The 20,976-nt window shown below is 47.0% G+C and overlaps 1 protein-coding gene across 1 annotated transcript in view; it reads left to right on the forward strand.

Annotated features, from left to right (window-relative positions):
• Positions 1-1,827: 1,827 nt before the first annotated feature.
• BID (BH3 interacting domain death agonist) overlaps positions 1,828-20,976 on the forward strand; it is a 40,564-nt gene continuing 21,415 nt past the window's right edge. Inside the window, exon 1 of the mRNA XM_081818915.1 lies at positions 1,828-1,971. The gene's annotated coding sequence lies outside the window, so the exon portion shown is untranslated. The remainder of the gene's footprint in view (positions 1,972-20,976) is intronic.

Below are 20,976 nucleotides of genomic sequence, written 5' to 3' on the forward strand. Positions count from 1 at the left end.
GAAAAAATGAAATCATGTTTAGAGTCCTGTGTAGGGAGACAGAGAAGTATTTCATCCATTATTCAAAGTTTAGCAATCAAAAGTGCTGAGCAATCAGGAGAGTTGAGTAGTGTTGAGATGGGAAGGATTACTAGTTATTTGCATAGGGTTAGAAGTTAAACAACTCCTGATGAGAAGTTTGCACTGGGGAACTGCTCCTTGGGGAGCATGATATAGCCTGGTTGGTCCACATACAGTATGAGAAACACATTTATAGTCCTAGAAACGTACTGGTGCCAGAAGTGACTTACAGCTTAGGTAGGCCAGACTCTGTGCCCAAATGAAGAAGGTCTGTCCTGGGTGCGGCACACAGCCTCTGCCGCCTCTGACTCCAGCATGCACTGCATCTGCCTCCCCAGGGAGAGAGTGTCGAACTGGGACTACCCATGTGTCATTTGTACTCTGATCTCAGGCATCCTGTGCCCCTTTCAAAGAGGTCATCCTTGGAGGAAATATATTTATTTATTTATTTATTTTAAAGATTTTATTCATTTATTTGACAGAGAGACACAGCAAGAGAGGGGACACAAGCAGGGGGAGTGGGAGAGGGAGAAGCAGGCTTCCTGCCGAGCAGGGAGCCCGATGCGGGGCTCGATCCCGGGACCCTGGGTTCATGACCTGAGCCGAAGGCAGACGCTTAACCACTGAGCCACTCAGGCGCCCCAAGGTTGGACACTCTTGAAGTGGAAATTGGTATGCTCCATTCTTTCTTTATAGAATTGTGAAATTAACCTCTCTTGCTTTGGCTGCCAGAAACCTCAGAGACAGCCCCTTTACAAAATATTACTTGCTATTTATACTTCAATCACTTGGACATGCGGCTCTGATAAAGAAATCAGCTTGAAATACAGATAATGCTACCTAAATTTAACAAACCATTCCATTATGTGATTTTCATTATAATCGTTTTCAGTCACTGTAAAATTAATGCCACCGTCCTTTCAGAAAAATTGGAAAACACAAAAAAGCGAGAAGTAAAAAAAAAAAAAAATCACTGTGATTTTTATTATTTTAATGTAACCTTGTGATGATTTTTGGTTGTATTTCATTCCAATCTTTTTCTTCTTTAAAATTCAGTTTCTAGGGACGCCTTGGTGGCTCAGGTCATGATCCCAGAGTCCTGGATTTGAGCCTCATATCGGGCTCCCTCCCTGCTCAGGGGAGAACCGGCTTCTCCCTCTGCCCCTCCCCCTGCTTGTGCTCTCTCTCTCTCTCAAATAAATAAAATCTTTAAAAATATAAAATTCAGTTTATACTACTCTGTTCAGGTGTAGCAACTTCCATAGTCCTATTTGTTTTGTCATGATTTCCAGAAAGTTGTTTTCCTGATTGTTTTTCTCTTTTGTTGGGAGTCACGTGGTTCTGCTTTGGCTGTGCCGTTGTGGCGATATCTGGGCACAGGCACTGGTGAATGGCTTCATGAGGTTATTACCGGGAATCACAAACCCCCGCCCCGCAACCCGGCTACTCCAAGAACAGCTCGTGAGGATTCTGAAAGCCCTTCCCAGCAAGGAACATTAGAAATAATCCCTGCATCGCCGGAATGCGTGACCAACCTCCCCAGATGGCCACCTTGATAGGGACCACTGTCTGAGGGTGGAAGTCCACGGTATCCTCGGCTGATCTGCCAGGCGGGAGTCGCGGTCTCCAGCAGGGCTCTAGGGACCGGGCTCTAGGGACCGGGCTCTAGGGACCCGGCTCCCGCACCGCGCGTGGGGGTTTCCCAGTAGGCGCCGGCGGGGGGCGGGCCGGGGGCGGGGTCGGCCGTGGCGGGCGGGAAATAAAGGAAGTGGGAGCGCGGCGGCTGCGTACTGCGCGCCCCGGCGACTTTGCCGCTGGCCCGCCTAGCGCGGCTCCCGGCTCCCGGCCCCCGGCCCCCGGCCCCCGGCCCCCCTGCCAGCCTCTCGACCTGCTGCCACGGCCGCTGGGTGGGTGAGTAAACCCCGCTACCCCGCGCGGCCGTCTGCGCTGAGCTGCAAGCTCAGGAGTCCCTGCCTGCCGGGCGACGGGATGGCTCAGTGCTCGCCGGCGGCCCGACCCTCCCAGGCACAGTCCCAGACCGCCTGCGCCCGGGGGTGGGAGCCGGAGGGCGGGAGGGGAGGCGATGCCGCCAGGTGCCACCCCGCCCGGAGCGCCCCGTGGGCCCCCGCGGTTAGAGCCTGCCGGCCCTCGGCCCCCGGCGTCGAGGCAGCCTTTCACCCCCCCTCCCGTCCGCCTGGGCCCCTCCTTGGGTCCTCGCGACCGGGACACCGCCGGAAGGGCTTCCCCCCCGGAGGAAGGGGGACACAGGGGGACCCTGGGGAGGGGGAGCGGGGCCCGCGCGCGGCCCTCGGATTCTCTCCAGTGGCTAATGGCCAGAGCGGCCCTCTCCTTGGGTAGGCTAGAGATGGCTTTATTGTCTCCTCTCCGAGCGAGTCTTCGGGTTTGGCCGGCGGCTTGTGGGGCCTCGGCCGGGGTGCGGTGGCGGGGGTGGTGAGTTGAGGACTTAAGACGGTGAGATTAGCGGCTGCCGGTCCAACCTCTGAGAGGAAAAAACCGACGGGAAGGGACGAGTTCAGGTCACACATCTGTCTGTTCAGCACCAGATCCAGAACCTAAATCCAGACGCAGACCTTGGACTCTGGTCTCGGGCACTTTTCCCTACTTCCCCTGCCTCAGTGTGGCCAGAGAGCCCTCTTAGAACTGTTAGAAATTACATGCATATACTGGCTGGTGGTAGAAGTCAGTTTGTTGAATGACTTTGTGACCCCAGGGGACCCTGGGAGAGCCCTAAAGCCCTCAGCTACAAAGTGGCTGGGCTGGCAGGGATTTTGCTGGGGTCGTGGAGGGACAGTGGTGGTGACAGTGGGGGATGAGCTTGAGGAACACAGGTAAGGCCTTCTGGGATTGGATTGGTCTGGAAAGGGTTGAGGAGCAGGTGAGAAACCCAGCACAAAGCGCCCCCACATTTACAGGCAGCTACCTAATTCCACTGCCAAGCCTGCCTGCCCTTCCTGCAAATCTTATCTGTCTGCCCAAGCCTCACTTGGTGGCATCTCAGCTGGTCTCTTTCTATAGAAGGGAGCTGGGGAAGCTGCTGAAGGATGTGGTTTGTCCACATTCCATCTCCACCCATCTGGGGCAAGTGGCAGGCTCTGAGTTGGGGAAGGCTCTCCTGGGCCTTGGTCTCTGCCTTTTTTTTTTTTTTTTTAAGATTTTATTTATTTATTTGACAGAGAGTGTGAGCGCTTGGGTGTAAGCACAAGCAGGGGGAGCAGCAGAGGGAGAGGGAGAAGCAGGCTCCCCACTGAGCAGGGAGCTGGAAGTGGGGGCTCCATCCCACAACCTGAGCCAAAGGCAGACACTTAACCAACTGAGCCACCCAGGCGCCCCTGGTCTGTGCCATCTTGAGACAGACCTTGAACCAGGGCCCTGAGTGTCCACTGGAAGTCATCAGTGACTGTTCCTGGAAGATAGTCTAGTTTTGGAGCCAGAAGGAAAATGGGAAAGGGACTTCTGGTTTTAAAAGTTCAGGTGGGCAGAGCTCTAGCAAGGCCTTGTTTGGGAAGAGGATAGATGTCAAGCCTTTCATTGCTGCCGGGCATGTGTGTGTTCTGTCCCTCCTGCCCAGGGAGAGAAGAGGTACAGGGTCGGCGCCCACAGGAGGCCTTGTGAGGCACTTCATAAGTGGGGTTTAAAGGCAGCCTTCTCATGGGCTTCCTTGAGTACTGAGGTGCCCAGTGCCCATGTGGTGTGGTTCATGAGGGACAGGGTGCTGTCTCATGGGAATGGAGACAAACTGGCTACTGTCATACATCAGGACGTAGGCTTTAGTGTGTTTGTTGCAAAGAGCTTTGGGAACATGGGCTGGGCTGCTGTTTTGTCTGAGGAGGTTAGGCCATCTGAAGGGGACTCTGAAGAATGAATAGGATCTTGCCAGTTGGATAAGGTGGGAAAGTGCACTCAGGGCAGTGCAGGAATGCTGGGGGAGGGGTGCCTAGGCGGGGAAGAGGTGTCTCTAGGTGGGAAGGGGCATTGCATGCCCTCCTCCGAGGCCTCGCCCAGGGAAGCTCACAGCCTTAGCCAACCTGGGGAGACTCATTGGAGGAACTGCAGGTTTCACTCATTGGCAAACGAGAACGGCCTGTCAGGAGTGCTGAGGCCACATGGAGGAGCAAGATATGAGATGGAGTCTTCCAGGGCAGGAGTCTTGGCTTGAGAAGGGCAGTGAATGACATTTGAGCTGTTCTCTTTTTCTCTAGTGCAAGGGACTGTGACAGGAGGTCACCATCATGATCAAGGACTGTGTGTTCCTTGGTGGTAGTACCCAGGATGCTGGCTCTGGATTCCGAGCTCCTGAGAAGACTCACTCTAGAGCTGTGGCCATTGGAAGTCCTTTCTGTGGTTGTACCTCTGGTGACCATTTGTCAGTCTGGGGCTTTGGAGGGCATTGCCGCCCTGGATGCCCCCTGGGGCCAGCTATCTACCTATGCATAGGATCCCATTAGCCGCACCTTGGCTGCCCCACCTGGCTGGCCACCCCCCAGACCATACCTGTCCTTGCCCAAAGCCACTGAGGGGTCTGAAAAAGATAGCTAATTGAGGATGGTGATAACATACAGAGCTCACTGTGGGCCAGATACACACATAAAGAACTTTATGTGTATTAGTTAGCTCATTTGGACATCAAAATAATCAGAAGCAAGGTTATCATCCTTATTCTTCAGATGGGGGAGCATTGAGTAACTTGCCCACGGTCACAACTGAGGGAGTCAGACCGTAGAGTCCCAGCTCTCAGTACTATATTACACTGCCTGGATTTCCAGGCTACTCACTAGTCCATTTTCCAAATTTGGCCCATCTACCTCTGCACCTCTACACTGGTTAGACGTGAAGGGGCGAGGAGCAGAGAGAATGGCCGTGGCCTTTCTGTGGACTCCCCTCCCCTGCAGGCAGCTAGTGATGTGCGTGGGACAGGATGAAGCTTCAGGGAGCAGTGCCGTGGACCCTCTGGGTGGGATTTTGCCCAGCAGGTTCCCCAGCCTCCCATCCCTGGGGTTCAGTCCTTTCCCCACCTTCCCCTCCTCTTCTCTTTATGCCTGCAGAGGTCAAAATGGGGGAGTTTCAAATGAAAGGCAGACTTGATCTGGATGAACCATAAAGCAACCATCGAATGGAAATCGTGGTTGGCTTTTTGTGTCCAGGGTTCTAGAAGCCACCAGCTTAGAAAATGAGGAAGTGGTTTGTTTTAAATAACCTCTCCCGTTGGTAATCCTATCAGCTTGGTGTTGGGTGTTGGAGACGGGTGCCAGGCGGTGGAGTTTTATCACCCTCTCTGAGTCACAGACCAGGTTTAAAAGGGGACTGGTTACGTTCAGACACCCAGAGTGGCTGGACTGAAACTGCCCCGTGTGGCCTGGTAGACCGGCTGCCCTCATGGAAGGATGTGGGCTGCACGGAAGTGGGGCTGCCACATGTGAAGAGAGGTGTGCCTTCTGGGCCCAGGGTGTCGGGATCACCATGGAGATCCTGGCAGAGCTTCGTGCCTGGGCTTCTGCCTGATCTGAACGGGCTCCCAAGCCTGCACTGAATAAGCTCCTGCCATGCTGCTGTCTGTGCTGACCAGTGGGGCAGGTCTGCAGTTGCTGATACACTCCTGTGCTCAACAAAGTGCCTTTCTTCAGAGTTAGGAAAGTGAGTGCTGTGGCCTCGGTCAGGGGCCGGCCAGTTTTTGGAGTGCCAAATGTAATGTAGTGGTGGGGGGGGGGCTGTCTGAGCTTTTATCTGAGGCCAGCAATGGTGTTGCTGTTTTTCTGTCCGGGGGCATCTGTGCATCTGTAGTTGCTTTCATTTGCATAACTATCTCATTTTAATTCTCAAGCGAATTCTGTGAAATTCTGCAGATGTGAAACATCAGTGGTGGGGTGTTTCTCATGTATATGCTCATATTTAGACAAGTGTTTGGATGGTCACAGCCCTGGGTCCAGGACTGGGCCATGTCCCAGGAGCTTCTGCTTGGATCTCCACACTCTCATGCGCACCGCCACCCCCCCCATACCCCTCCCTGGCCAAGCCAAAGTGAAGGGTAAGAATCTCATAAGGCAGGGAGTGCCCTCTTTACAAATAGGGAAAGGGAGGTCGCATGGCAGGTTGAGAGCCAGCTGTGACCCGGGTATCTATCCCTCTTTAAAGGATCCCTCTGTGGGCTGGGAATGCGTGAGCCTCTTAAATGCTGCTGAGCCCCAGGGACTTAGGGAGTTTGGGGCTTTTCTGGGGTTTTCATCTGTCTTTCCAGGGAGAGCCAGCTGAAGTCTGGGGGACTACTGTTCAGTTAGGGCTTGGGGACAGCAGGAGACATGACAGGAGTAAGGGAGCAGAGGAGGAGGTAGTAGATGGGGGGCGGGGGATAGGGTCTGAGTCAGGAAGGCTGTGGGAGGTGGTGTAGGGTTCCCACCTGGGAGTAAATGCCGGAGAGTGACCTGGGGCTGAGTAATTCTGGTCCCGAGTAGTAAACCAGGCCTGAGGTCCGAGGCATTTGTGTGCCTCAGTCTGGGAGAAAGCCAGCCGGGTAAATGAGTCACAGCACCAGCAGCCCCTCTCAGCATTAGCGAGGGTGTTACTTATAATGGATCACCATCTGGGAAGTCAGATCCGTATGGGAAGGGCTGGGAGGGGCTTCTGCACCGGCAGGCAGCTCCTTGGAGACAGAAAGGAGGCTGCAGCCTCTGGGGAATCCTGAGCTTTAGGTGCTGACTTTTGGTGAGGGAGGGCACTGTGTTTGGGACTGTCCCTCCACTTTCTTCTGGGCCCAGACACCTCTATGTATGGTAGCAGGGGTGGGGACAGGGCAGAGGCTCAGCACCCCCTTGACCCTGGAATCAAGGCAGGCCCTGCTATCGTAGAGGAGGTAAAGGGCTCTTGACTGGAACCTCTTCTCAACTTTCCAGCAGGTATTTCCTCACCCTGTCCTGGAGAGAGGGTAGGGTTAGGGTTGTGAGGTCAGTGGGCTGGCGGGCTGGCAGGCCCCTGGGATTGGGTGACAGCAAGCCTTAAGGACAGGCATCCCAGAGGCTACTCCAGAATGTCTAGCTCAGCCTTTGTCCTTGCCTCTCTCCTCAACAACCCTCTCCCACTCCCGCTGCTTGTGTTCCTGCTCTCGCTATCTCTGTCTCTATCAAATAAATAAATAAAATCTTTAAAAAAAAAAAAGATTTTATTTTTAAGTAATCTCTACACCTAACATGGGGCTTGAACTTATAACCGTGAGATCAAGAGTTGCATGCTCTACCCACTGAGCCAGCCAGTTCCCGGGAGTTAATTTTCAAGAAGTCCAGTTTATCTGGTTTTTTCTTATATCACTTAATTTTGTGGTGTCATAAGAAATCATTGCCTGACCCACAGTCATGAAGTTTTATTCCTGCGTTCTAAGAATTTTATAGTTTTAGCTCTTGGGTTAGTTCTATGATCTATTTTGAGTTAATTTTTGTATATGATGTGAGGTAGGGGCTTGTGGATACCCAGTTGGCCCAGCACCATTTGTTGAAAAGACAACTTTTTACCTGGTCTCGCCCCCTTTGTCAATGATTGATTAACCATAAATATTCGAGTTTATTTCTGGACTGTCATTGCTAGTCCACTGATCTTATGTTTATCCTTTGCAATACCACACTGTCTTGATTACTGTAGCTTTAGTAAGTTTTGAAATTGGGGAGTGTGAGTCCACCACCTTGTTCTTTTTCAAGATTGCCTGTTCTGTGCCCCTTGCATTTCCATATGAATTATAGGAGCCATCTGTACTTTCTGGGGGGGGAAAAAAAAGCCAGCTGGGAGTCAGAGAGGAATTGCATTAAATCTATAGGTCGGTTTTGGGGAGTATTGCCATCTTAACCATAATAATTCTCCCAATCTGTAAGCATCGCATGGCTTTATTTATTTAGCTCTTTAGTTTCTTTCAATAGTATTTGTAGTTTTTAGTGTACAAATCTTATGCTACTTTTGTTAACTGTATTCCTAAGTGTTCTCTTTTTCTTGATGCTGTTATAAAGGTAATTGCTTTCTTAATTTCATTTTTGGGTTGTTGATTGCTGATGTATAGAAGTACAGTTGATCTTGCAATACTTACGTCCTGTAGCCTTGCTGAACTCACTTATTAGTTCCAGTAGTTTTTTTAGTGGACTCCTTGGGCTTTTCTACATGTCAGATCATGTCAACTCAGTATGTTTTAAAGCTTCTCAGTTGATTCCTGTGTGCCAGGGTTAAAAACCATTGGGTTAGATCAGTGGTTCCCATGCCTTTGAGATGGAAATGTGGGGGAACAGAATCAGAGCACTTGAATTTCTAAGGACTTTTCCTCTGTGTCTGTGGGGAAGAATGAGGGGCTGGGAGCTTAGAGAGGGACCAGTATCCTACACTCCAGCTTCCTCCAATCCTGGTAGACCCAGTTGGGCCGGGTGAGTGAAAGTGTACCTTTTACAGAAATGTGTTTTGGGTGAGAGTGGCAACACCCTCCCTGCTTTGAGTTGTCAGAAAGAGCCCGTGGGAAAACTGGTAAGAGTCAAAACCCAAAGGAAGAAGTCAGAGGCTTAGGGAAGCCATTGAGGTCCTGTTGTGGACTGAGTAAAGGAGGAAATCTGGGTCGGAGCCACCCAGGGTTGTTAGGACTGTCTTTCTGGCTCTGCCTTGACCCTATCCACCCCAAGTAACTGGACTTCACCCCACTTGAAGGGAAGGACTTTTTCATACAGCTCTACACTGTTGGTTTTATTTTCATAAAAGCGGATGTGAGAACTGGCAGGCACCTTAGAAATCCACATTGTTTAGAAAACTGTTGTATCCTCTTATTAGTTCATTAATTAGAGAGCTAAATGAAATCTCGGACACGTGTCCATTTTAAATTTGTACAAAAGTCATGGTTTCACTTTTTTTTTTTCTTTTATTTAGCGGTTTGGGAGGTCATCCACTGAAAAGCATGCCCAATGGATTCACATAGTCTTTTCTTTCTTTCTTCATTTTTTTTTTTTTTTAAGATTTTATTTATTTGAGAGAGCACAAGAAGGGGGATTGGCAGGCAGAGGGAGAAGCAGACTCTCCGCTGAGCAGGGAGCCTGACATGGGACTTGTTCCCAGAACCCTGGGATCATGACCTGAACCGAAGGCAGACGCTTAACCACATGATATTTTCTTACCTGCCAGAGGCAGTAGCTAAGCAGAACTTGTTTCTTGACTTTGCCAAATGTGTGTGTGTCTCCCTCCCTCTCTCTCCTGACTTTGTTTTGTTTTGGTTTCTGGTTTGCACATGCAGATCAATTATTCCCAGTGGTGGCATCAGTGATCAAAGATTTGGCTTTGTGGTCTCACCATGGACAAATGGATTCTCTGTTGAATGGGGGATGACGGAGAGGCTGGATTGTTGGACTTTACTGTGTCCTTAGTCTCTTGAGTTCAGTTTGGTTCAGAATTTTGTGTCCACCAGGAAGAACAACTCTGACATCTGAACCAGTAAGTCTTTGTGTATCTATGGTTACTCTCAACCTGGAGCTGATGTAGAATTGATGCCACAAGCTCTCTCTGTCTGTAGTTCAGAAAGGCCTTTGCCTCTCATTGTATAAATGTGAAACAAATTTCTTTAATTATTGGGGAGTTAGGTTGTAAAGTGTCTTAAGTTGGAGAAACTCTGTTCTGATCAGCTTGTGGACTTGAATAAATGTCTACATCAAGTATTTCTAAAATTTCCAGAAAATATGGAAATTGCACTTTTTTTTTTTTTAAAGATTTTACTTATTTATTTGACAGAGAGATAGAGAGACAGCACAAGTAGGCAGAGTCGCAGGCAGAGGGAGAGGGAGAAGCAGGCCTCCCGCTGAGCGGGGAGCCCGATGCGGGGCTCGATCCCAGGATCCTGGGATCATGACCCGAGCCAAGGGCAGCCGCTTAGCCGACTGAGCCACCTAGGTGCCCCGCACTTTTTTTTTTTAAGATTTTATTTTTTTAGGTAATCTCTACCCCCCAGTCTCTTAACCCCACAGTCGCAAGATTAAGAGTGGCGTGCTCCACTGACTGAGCCAGTCAGGCACCCCAAGGAAATTGCACTCCAAATAATTTAAATGCACTAGACTTAAAAAAAATTCTTACAGAAACAAGCATTTTTTTTTTTTTTTTAAAGATTTTATTTACTTGACAGAGAGAGGCAGTGAGAGAGGGAACACAAGCAGGGGGAGTGGGAGAGGGAGAAGCAGGCTTCCCGCGGAGCAGGGAGCCTGATGCGGGGCTCGATCCCAGGACCCTGGGATCATGACCTGAGCCGAAGGCAGACGCTTAATGACTGAGCCACCCAGGCGCCCCAGAAACAAGCATTTTTTAAGAATGCAGATTTACATTATTAAGTCTTTGACAAATGAGAATAAATTAATAATTTAGTGTAAAAAAAGCTTTTCTCTGATTTATTAGTATTAGATATAATGCTGATTATGTTTAGTAACAGCATTCAGTAAATCAATATAAATTTTATTTTACCTTCCCACCATGCCCAAACTAGTACAGGTAGACCATTACTCTTACATAATGTTTAAGGTTATAAAAAATGTAAATTTGTTTTCAACTAAATTCAGTTAAATTCTGACAGTGTTTTTATTTTAACAGTATTTGAAGATAAAGCTTAAGTAACCTAAAACCTGGGATAATATTAAATTGGGCTAATTAATGGGTAGTCATTGTATACCTAGAATACTGAAACACTGATTACTAGGTATAATTTTAAGGTTTTTTTTTAATATACTAAAAAGCTTTATCTTTGGCTAGTATTAATGAATGTGAGAAAGTATGAAAGGGGTGTGGGGGGGGCTGTAGAAAGTTGTGTTATGTATTGTGTTCAGGAGTTGTGCTAGTCTGCTAAAATGTTCGTGTGTGACAGCTCTCAACCCCCTAGTTCTCTGGGAAGTACAAGTCAATTAGTTTGGTTAAAAGTTATACTTAAGGGTGCCTGGGTGGCTCAGTCGTTAAGCGTCTGCCTTCGGCTCAGGTCATGATCCCAGGGTCCTGGGATCAAGTCCCATATTGGGCTCCCTGCTCGGCAGGAAGCCTGCTTCTCCCTCTCCCACTCCCCCTGCTTGTGTTCCTGCTCTCGCTGTCTCTCTCTCTCTCAAATAAATAAAAAAAAATAAAATCTTAAAAAAAAAAAGTTATACTTAATATGAATGGCAGATAAAAACCTTGTGTATATGCTTTTTTTTTTTTTAATTTTTATTTATTTATTTGACAGAGAGAGACACAGCAAAAGAGGGAACACAAGCAGGGGGAGAAGGAGAGGGAGAAGCAGACTCCCAGCTGAGCAGGGAGCCTGATGCGGGGCTCGATCCCAGGACCCTGGGATCATGACCTGAGCCGAAGGCAGACGCTTAACGACTGAGCCACCCAGTGCCCCTGTGTATATGCTTTCAATTTTCAAGCAAAAGGGTTTTGTTTTTTTTTCCTCAAAGCAGCATTTCTCACACTTTTTTGTCTCTAGATTCTTTTACACATAAAAATTATTGAGGACCCCAAGAGCTTTTGATTAAGTGGGTTTATCTATTTTCTGTGTTTGAAATTAAAACTGAGAAATTTTTAAAATATTTGTTGATTCATTGGAAAATATTGATGCTTATTGCTTGTTAACATGAACTTTTAAAAATACTGTATTTTATAAAACACTTTTCGTGAGAACAACATTGTCATGTTTCTGCGGATCTGTTAAATGACTGAGTCTGAAAAGAAGCTATGAAATATGTCATAGCTTTGGCAAAGTTTGCTTATTTTGATGGTCTTGCTTTCTTGGTTTACTCATTGATGCCTTTACTGCCAAAATGAAAGGTTATTTTTTACTTTCCGTGTAATCCAACTGGATAGCAGAGATTCTGTAAAACAATAATTTTTGATACTTTATGGTAACTTTATTATATTATTGATTGCTTGAAGGGAAAAAACCCTACAAAGAACAAAGGCTCATCACTTATGAAAGAACTAAGGTTTTGTTAGTTTCATTAATAGACAGCTCTGGTTTCTCAGGTATTCCATGATCCTCGCTTAAATGCCAGATGGCCTCAGACAACACTTTTGGTGTTGCCTTCCAAAAATTGGACCCTAAATGTAGACAAAAAAATTTTTTCAGAATATGTTATGCCTAAAACAGTCATTGAGATTTCTCAGAGTGCCCCTGTAAATCACAAAGGTCATTCACCTTCTAAAAAGAGAAATACTATAAAATGAATTAGATTTGTTTGAAGTGTCACTCCTGTGAGGGCTGCGTGCAAAGAGCAGCTATTGGATCAGAAGAGGTGCTTGCTCGGGCGCTCCTTGGTTACGTTTGTGCAGATAAAATGTTATGAATGCAAATATTTCAGAAAACATTTCCTTTATGGGAATGCCTTTCTGCCCATAATATGTTTTTATTCTCAGGGGAAAGTGATGAAATTTGTTATGAAATGGTTATGTATTGTACCCCAAAAGAGAATCTGTCTCTCTTCCATTCTTATATTACCAGTTGGAGAAATAAATTAATCACAACCAGTAAGTCTCTGCCACCTGTAGATGATTTGGGGGGGGTGTGTGTGTGTGGTTTATGTGTGTATCTCCAACAAAGGACAGAATCAGAGCCTTGTGGAAAAGGATTATACCAAGTACCTTAAACTAGTAATACTTAAAAAAACAGGCTTCTGAGTTAGCATGGCTTCAACAACTTTCAGACAACACCAGTGCTCGGAGTCAGGATTTCCAGGGCACTTTTTACTCTGGATACTGACTGACAGTGCCATGGAAGTGGCCTGCTGGCAGGCTGCCAAGCTCGATTTCTGTAGGACACAACAGACCTGTGTGGGAAACTGTGCTGTGGGGATTTGCTTGGAATATTGCTGAGGTTTCATTTCCATTTTCTAGATAACATGAGGAAACTCCTTAAGCTGCCTGTACTGTCTGTAACCCATAACAATTTAATAGACTCTGCTTTGGGAAACTGAAATGAAACATTTAAAAATGATATCTAGTTCTCTGCTGCCCTCCTGCCCCCCACCTCACTCACGTACCCTTCTCCCCTGCCCTGGAATTCCTGTGAAGTCTCCCTGTTTTGAAGGCAGACGCTTAACCAACAGGGACCTAGGCACCCCTTGTTCTTCCTTTTTGAAGCTAAATTAATATTCCACTCTATTGGGACACCTGGGTGGCTCAATTGCTTAAGCGTCTGCCTTCAGCTTGGGTCATGATCTCAGGGTCCTGGGATTGAGCCCCACATCAGGCTCCCTGCTCAGTGGGAAGCCTGCTTCTCCCTCTGCCTGCTGCTCCCCCGCTTGTGCTCACACACACTCTCTCTCTCTCTCTGACAAATAAATAAATAAATAAATCTTTTAAAAAAATATTCCACTCTATGGATAAAACCATGTTTTGTTTATCCATTCACCCATCTATGGACATTTGCATAGCTTTTGTGAATAGTGCAGCTAGAACATGGGTGTACAAATATCTGTTTGAATTGCTGTTTTCACTTCCTTTGTGTATATACCCAGAAGCAGAATAATATAAATTAAATCATATGGTAATTCTGTGTATAATTTTTTGAGAAACTGTTACCAAACTCAGACTTGTTTGTATATTGGATACACAGTAATCTAATGTCTGAGATACCGGCTTTGAAGCAAAGAAATCTTTATTATCAGAAGGGCAATCCAACGAGAAATCAGGATCATTTCCAAAGCTGAGTGACCCTGCTGAGCCTAGGGACAGCTTATATATTTGAGAGGAGAGGAAGGGGTTTCTTGAAACCTTAAGGGGGTGGGGCTCAACAACCTAGAGATAAGCATTCTTCCGAACAATGAGGCACTATTTGGGACCTGGTATATCAAGACCGATGTTACCATCCGGTCCCCATTAGGTTTATTTTATTTTTATTTTATTTATTTGTTAGAGAGTGTGCATGTGTGCGCACACAAGCAAGGGGGAGCGGCAGGCAGAGAGAGAGGGAGAAGCAGGCTCCCCGCCGAGCAGGGAGCCCAATGCGGGGCTCGATCCCAGGACCCCGGGATCATGACCTGAGCCGAAGGCAGACGCTTAACGACTGAGCCACCCAGGCGCTCGCCCCCCCAACCATTAGGTTTCTACAATCAATGAGTAAACGGGGAGTAGGGGTAAAAAGGCAAAGTTAATGATTGATCATGCATGAAACGTAATTAGGGAACATAACAGAATGTGGAGCTGAGTTAATAATGCAATTAATACAACCATAGTTCTGTTTATGCTCTCAAAACAGGTCCAGGAACCAAGTGTGTGGCCTCAAAGCTGCCATACTGTCCTTTTTTTAAACAGGATATAATTGGACAAGCTGATAAGTGTAACCAGGGCCTTCCTTGGAAGGTCGTATTTTGCATGATGCGCATGTAATGACAAACCACTTTTCACTTTATGGAGCCAGTGCCTACAAAGCCTTGCCAGGAACTCTGCCCGGCCCCTGGCTGATAGGGCCATAGCTGTACAGGGGGTTAGGAAGGTCATTTCCTGATTCCAGGGAATTTAAGATACTTGGTGGACCTGAATAAGAGAGGCAAGAGACTGACTATATAAATGGACAGTGGCCAGACTGTACATAAATGCAGAACCCACCACCTGCAGCAACCTACCCAGGAAACCATAACCCCTCCTTACATAATGACTAGCTCAGGAAGGCAGCCTGCTAGAAATCAGACGTCTGTTTCTGGTGACAATCCAGAAAGCTAAAAATAACTTCTGTAACAATTGGCCCCTAATGGCCTTCATTAATAACTGGTTTCCTACTATTTGTCCCTGCTTCCAACTTAGGACCACCCAGAAAAAAACAAATATGCACCCCTAACCAATCACCCAGGGTACCACCAGCCTCCAGTTGGGGCACACTTGAAGCCCCCTCCTTTTCTTCACTGTAAATCTTTCCCACTCCTCTGCCTGCCTTTGAGAGTCTGCCAAATGCAAGTGTCTTTGCATAGCCTTTGTTCCCAGGTTGGGCTTTCTTTATTTCCATAGAGGAATTCACTCATATTTATAGGAACTGCCAATGAAACCTGCTGGAATTGGTTAGGCTTGGTTTCCTGCCCTCAGGTCTCAAATAATAAGGTGTTTAAAAGTCCAGTCCGAGATTCCTTATGAAAGTCTCTGGTCAGAAGTTGATTCTGTGGCCTTAGTAGTTCAATATTGAGTGGCTCTAAGTTTGCAGAAGAAACTTTTACAGGTTTAACTGGTTAATGAACACCCTTGCTGTACTGATGTAAACTACCAAGCCTGTGGAATGAGACCAGCCCTTATTAATGTCAAAGAATAATCTTTGAGATGATTATCATAGGCAGGAAGACTGTCAGGAAAAACTGTGGAAGACTTTGAAATGGGAAATGAAAAAACCCAACCTGGATGTTCAAACTAGTACACCCTTTTAGGCTTTCTTTGCCTTTTATTGCCTTTGAGTTATTTTACATCTTTGTAAGTTGCAGAAAACTGATACTAATGCAAATGATTGTTAATAGAAATGCAAATGAGCTGTCCAGTGGAATACCTTGTGGATATTGACTAGTTTGGGGTGTGTTTGTAAATTCATTTCAGCTTTCCCATTGCCTGTGGCTATGGATCTTTGATTCCTTTGAGTGGTTTTAACATTTTACTGTTTCCCCCATTAAATGAGTTAAATAAAATCTTTAATATGTGTTCATTTAAGAAGGAAAAGAAAAAGGAAATCCACCTTCTCCAAACCCATTTTTCTGAGGAGGACACCAAGGCCCAGAAAGGTGAACTCCCTGTCCCGTATTTTCCAGATAGCACTTTCTCTTCTGGATCCCCAGTCTGGGGAAAACATAAAAATACCTATATTTTCACAGATATACAACTGACTTTTGAGTTTGAACTGTGCAGGTCCACTTATATGCAGATTTTTTCCATATATAAACTTAGGCATTGATAAATACAGTGCAGTACTGTAAGTGTATCTTCCTGATGATTTTCTTAATGACATTTTCTTTTTTTCTAGCTTTAATTTTTAAAATTTTAAAAAGGTTTTATTTATTCATTTTAGAGAGCAAGAGAGAGAGCGGGGCGAGGGGCAAAGGAAGAGGAGAGAGAGAATCTCAGGCAAACTCTATGCTCAGCATAGAGCCTGATGCGGGGTCGATCTCAATCCTGAGATCATGACCTGAGCTGAAATCAAGAGTTGGACGCTTAACCGACTGAGCCACTCAGGTGCCCCTCTAGCTTACTTTATTATAGGAATACAACATATCATACATATAACATGCAAAGTATGTGTTAATTATCTGTTTACATTATCAGTAAGGCTTTCAGTCAACATTAGTAGTTCAGGGGTGCCTGGGTGGCTCAGTCGTTAAGCGTCTGCCTTCGGCTCAGGTCATGATCCCAGGATCCTGGGATCGAGCCCCGCATCGGGCTCCCTGCTCGGCGGGAAGCCTGCTTCTCCCTCTCCCACCCCGGGCTTGTGTTCTCTCTCTCGCTGTGTCTCTCTCTGTCAAATAAATAAGTAAATCTTTAAAAAAAAAAAAAAAGTTATATGGGCATTTTTGACTGCACAGGCGTCAGTGCCCCCCAGTCCCCACGTTGTTCAAGAGTCAACTGTATATAGACCTGGGTCTATCTATAAAAATAGATATATCTTCATATATATTTAGCTATAAAAAAGATATAGATACATAAGATACATAGATACATATAGATATGGTGAAAATAAAGCAAAATCTCACTAACATAGAATCAGGAGGCCAGCAGGGGGCGCCATCGTGCGCAGACCTAGTAGGAAGAGAGGGTACCTTGCGAGGGCCCCCCCAACTCTACTGCCCCAGCAGGAGGACTGGTGAGAGGACAAATGAGCCCAGCCAGTGAGAGACTGTCATAACTCAACCAGTGAGAAGCCACTGTACTTGGAGCCCCCCTTTTACTCCAGTGGACTTTTGTTTATAACAGCCCTCCCGGCTTCCCCCTTTCGTCTCCAAGTGTTCTCCTTGCCGAGGACTTGCCTATGGTTTTGCCTAAGCGGTTTAATTTTTTTAAGGTGAACATCTCACACACACAGTTGACCTTTGAACAACATGGGAGTAGAGGCGCTGAGTCCCCTACTTCCAGCCCCATGGTCAGAAATCTACATATGACTTTTGACTCCTCAGAAACTTAACTGCTAATAGTCTACTGTTGACAAGAAGCCTTACTGATAACACAAACGGTCAATTAACAGATATCTTGTAGGTTATATGTATTCTTATAATAAAGTAAGCTAGAGAGAGGCACCTGGGTGGCTCAGATGGTTAAGCATCTGCCTTTGGCTCAAGTTGTGATCTCCAGATCCTGGGATGGAATCTCACGGTCTAGCTCTTGGCTCAGCTGGGAGTCTGCTTCTCCCTCTGCCTCTCCCCCCGCTTGTGCTCTCTTTCTCTCAAGTGAATAAATAAAATCTTTAAAAAAATAAAGTAAGGCGCCTGGGTGGCTCAGTCGGTTGGGCGACTGCCTTCGGCTCGGGTCATGATCCTGGAGTCCCGGGATCGGGTCCCGCATCGGGCTCCCTGCTCGGCGGGGAGTCTGCTTCTCCCTCTGACCCTCCCCCCTCTCATACTCTGTCTCATTCTCTCTCTCAAATACATAAAACCTTTAAAAATAAATAAATAAATAAAAATAAAGTAAGCTAGACAAAGGGAAATGTTATTGAGAAAATCATAAGGAAGAGAAAATACATTTACAGTACTGTAAAAAATCTGTGTATAAGTGGACCTACGAAGTTTAAACCCCTGTTTTCAATGGTCGACTGTATATAGATAAAGAGATATCTCTTCCCATGGTTTTTTTTTTTTTTAAAGATTTTATTTATTTGAGAGAGCGAGAGCATTAGAGAAAGCATAAGTGGTGGAGAGGGAGAAGCAGGCTGCCCATCGAGCAGGGAGCCCGATGCAGGGCTCGACCCCAGGACCCTGGGATCATGACCTGAGCCGAAGGCAGACGCTCATCGACTGAGCCACCCAGGTGTTCCCCCTGCCGCCCACAATGGGTCATTTTTCCACTGTTCCTCCAGCTGCATGCACCGTGCCTGCACAGTGGACGAGCTCAGCGTGGGTTGTTGATTGATGAAAGCCATACTCGCAGTCACACAGCTGGTTAAGTGATGGGCTGGGGTCATGCAGAGTTGGGTTCTCCCAGCATAATGGTAGCATGCCCCCCCTGTGCAATGTTGAGTAACCTTGAGGTCTGCTTGGTGGTTGGTGAGGAGGTGAGTGTGGTGGGGGGGACACAGGTGAATCTATGTTGGGAAGGAGAGGCCTGCCCTGCCAGGGTTTTGTCCTCATAAAACCTTTGTCCTTCCGGGGCACTTGTGTATACTTGCTCCTGCCTCCCTTTGGCCCAAGCACCCAAATTGACTGATTTTATGGGATGGTGTTGGGCTGTTTTTGGTGAACTTTGGGGTTTTCAGTTAATACAGGGACATTTGGTGTCCAGGGTAGGGCTCTCAGGCCTCAGGAAAGGGGACTGGAGTCTGAGTAGACACACATCAGGTACCCACTGTGCTTATGTTTCTCATGGAAAACAGGCCCAGGGGTGGGCACCAACTTGCCCCACACCCCCAGCCTTGGGCAGCTCTGCAGGTGCTGTGTTCCCTGCCCTCACTGGGCAGCCTCCAGTCTCAGCCTTGACTCTGAAAATTGAGGTGGAAGTGCCTTCTTTACAGGCATGTCATGAAGGCTGGAGAGAAGCCACAAGCAGAGATGAGCCCGGCACTGTAGCTGGTGTGTTCCGATGTCGTATGTGGTGGTTGCCGGGGTCTTGTTACGAGTAGTAATACTTGCCTTCCCTGCACCTCAGAATCCTAGACTGATAAGGGTGGGGGAGAGCGGGTCTCCTAGAAACCAGCCGTGCAGAATCTCAAGTCCCAGGCTGCGTCCATCATAGGTGAAATACTGGCTGTGAACAAGCTAGGTAACTGGAAAGCCTTGTCCAGGGGGAAGCCAGTGGCTTGCTCTTTCCCGTTTCTATCTACCTCGCCATTTTCCTGCTGGATCTCAGAAAGGAGAGGACATCAGTTCTTGGCTGCTTGAGTTTTCCTTCTTGCTGGCAACTTTGGTTAGGAATTGGGGTTCGGGGATGGAGCCATTAATGACACTGAGCCCTTGAGGTTTTCCGTGGGTCTTCGCTCCCGTATGCCTGGTCCTGCTCACAGCTGACAGCTGACTCATTGAGTTTCTTCTTGAGTAACAAAGCAGTGAAGCCAGAAGTAAACCAGATGCAGGCAGACACTCTGCCCTGAAGGTTTATGCATCCCCCCCCTGAGGCCCTGCTCAGCCAGGTGTGGGAGTGCAGCCCCCTTTCCTAAAGACCTCCATTGGGCCACACGTCCCCGGGGTACTGTGGCAGTGACCCTGAGGCCTGTGTGACCTGGGCACAGCCCAGCTGAGCTACAGTCCCTCTTGTCTCTGACCACCATGAGGCCTGTGCGTACGCTGAATTTTCACATCTATCTCCTTTGATTCTGGACTTAGTAGGAAAACACCACACCAGCGTATTCATCACAGCCCTGTTTTTAATGGTGAAAAAATGGGAACTATAAATGTCCAGTAATAAGGCATTAATTGTATTTTGGGGCATATGTACAGTAGAACAGGGTTTTCAACCTCAGCACTGTTGACACTTTGGGCTAGAGAATTCTTTGTTCTGGGGCGTGCCCTGTTGTAGGATGTTGAGTAGCATCCCACTGGATGCCACTAGCACACTCCCCAGACATCGAGAAATATCTCCAGACACTGCCACATGTTCTGGGGGGGGTGGGTGGTGAAGTCATCTCTGGTTGAGAACAAACCTCTGCAAAATAAAACATTTTTTGAAAAATACCTATTGAAGCGGAAATACCACAATTTGAAGGAAGACAGAGTCTACCTGAGGATGTGGATGTGTGTATTGTTAACCTTAAAAATAAAACTGCCAGTTATTTTTACTGGCAAAAATAGGTTTATTTAGCAATGGCAAAGAATTGCAATTTGGGACAAGCTAGCCATGCCAAAGCCATAGGCAATTCTCTAGAACAAGGGAGAGGAACACTCTTTTATGGAGGAAAGGGGGAGGTTGGGAGGGCTGTTAGAAACAAAATTTCTTTTTTTTTTTTTTTAAAGATTTTATTTATTCATTTGACAGAGATAGACACAGCGAGAGAGGGAACACAAGCAGGGGGAGTGGGAGAGGGAGAAGCAGGCTTCCTTCAGAGCAGGGAGCCCGACGTGGGGCTCGATCCCAGGACTCCGGGATCATGACCCGAGCCGAAGGCAGACGCTTAACGTCTGAGCCACCCAGGTGCCCCAGAAACAAAATTTCAATGGATGAAACGTAGTTTGAAGGATAGTGACTCTCATTGGCTGGGCTGTGGGGGGAAGCCTACCTACCTTCTGCGGTGGTAGTTAAGTAGTTATCTACTGGCAGGGTGTGGGAGCGCCCCCTGCTGGCTTCCTGACTCCATTCTAACCAAGGTTTCCTTTTAATTTTCACATTTTCCCCTTTTTTGATCACGATCTTTTTTGAAAGCATTGCTGATCAAGAGTCAGGTTTTCCATATGTGGTGGTTTTGTTCCTTAGTGCCAAGAAGGACCTTCCCTGGTTGTCATGTCCTACTTGGGAGGGAAAGTGCATAGCAGCTGGAAATCCCTTAAGGCCACGGTGGATAACGAGGGTTAGGAGGGAGAACTGTCTGGCACTTCCCACCTATAGTCTATATTTATCAAAATGTAGGTATTGGAGGGCATCTTGAAGCACTGAACCAGCATCATGTTACTGGGTACATCGTTTTTAGAAAGTTTGACAGACAACAAAATACAAAACTTAAAATAATTCAATTTTAATTTCTGTTTGAAGAAGTAAAATGAATTCCAAATTGTATGATGGTTCTAAGCCAGGATTCTAACTCTGAAAGTAGCCAGCTGAAATATTTATTGGCACTTAATTCTG

This window comes from Leptonychotes weddellii, chromosome 5 (assembly GCF_054177405.1).
Source record: "Leptonychotes weddellii isolate Sample4059 chromosome 5, ASM5417740v2, whole genome shotgun sequence".
NCBI lineage: Eukaryota > Metazoa > Chordata > Mammalia > Carnivora > Phocidae > Leptonychotes > Leptonychotes weddellii.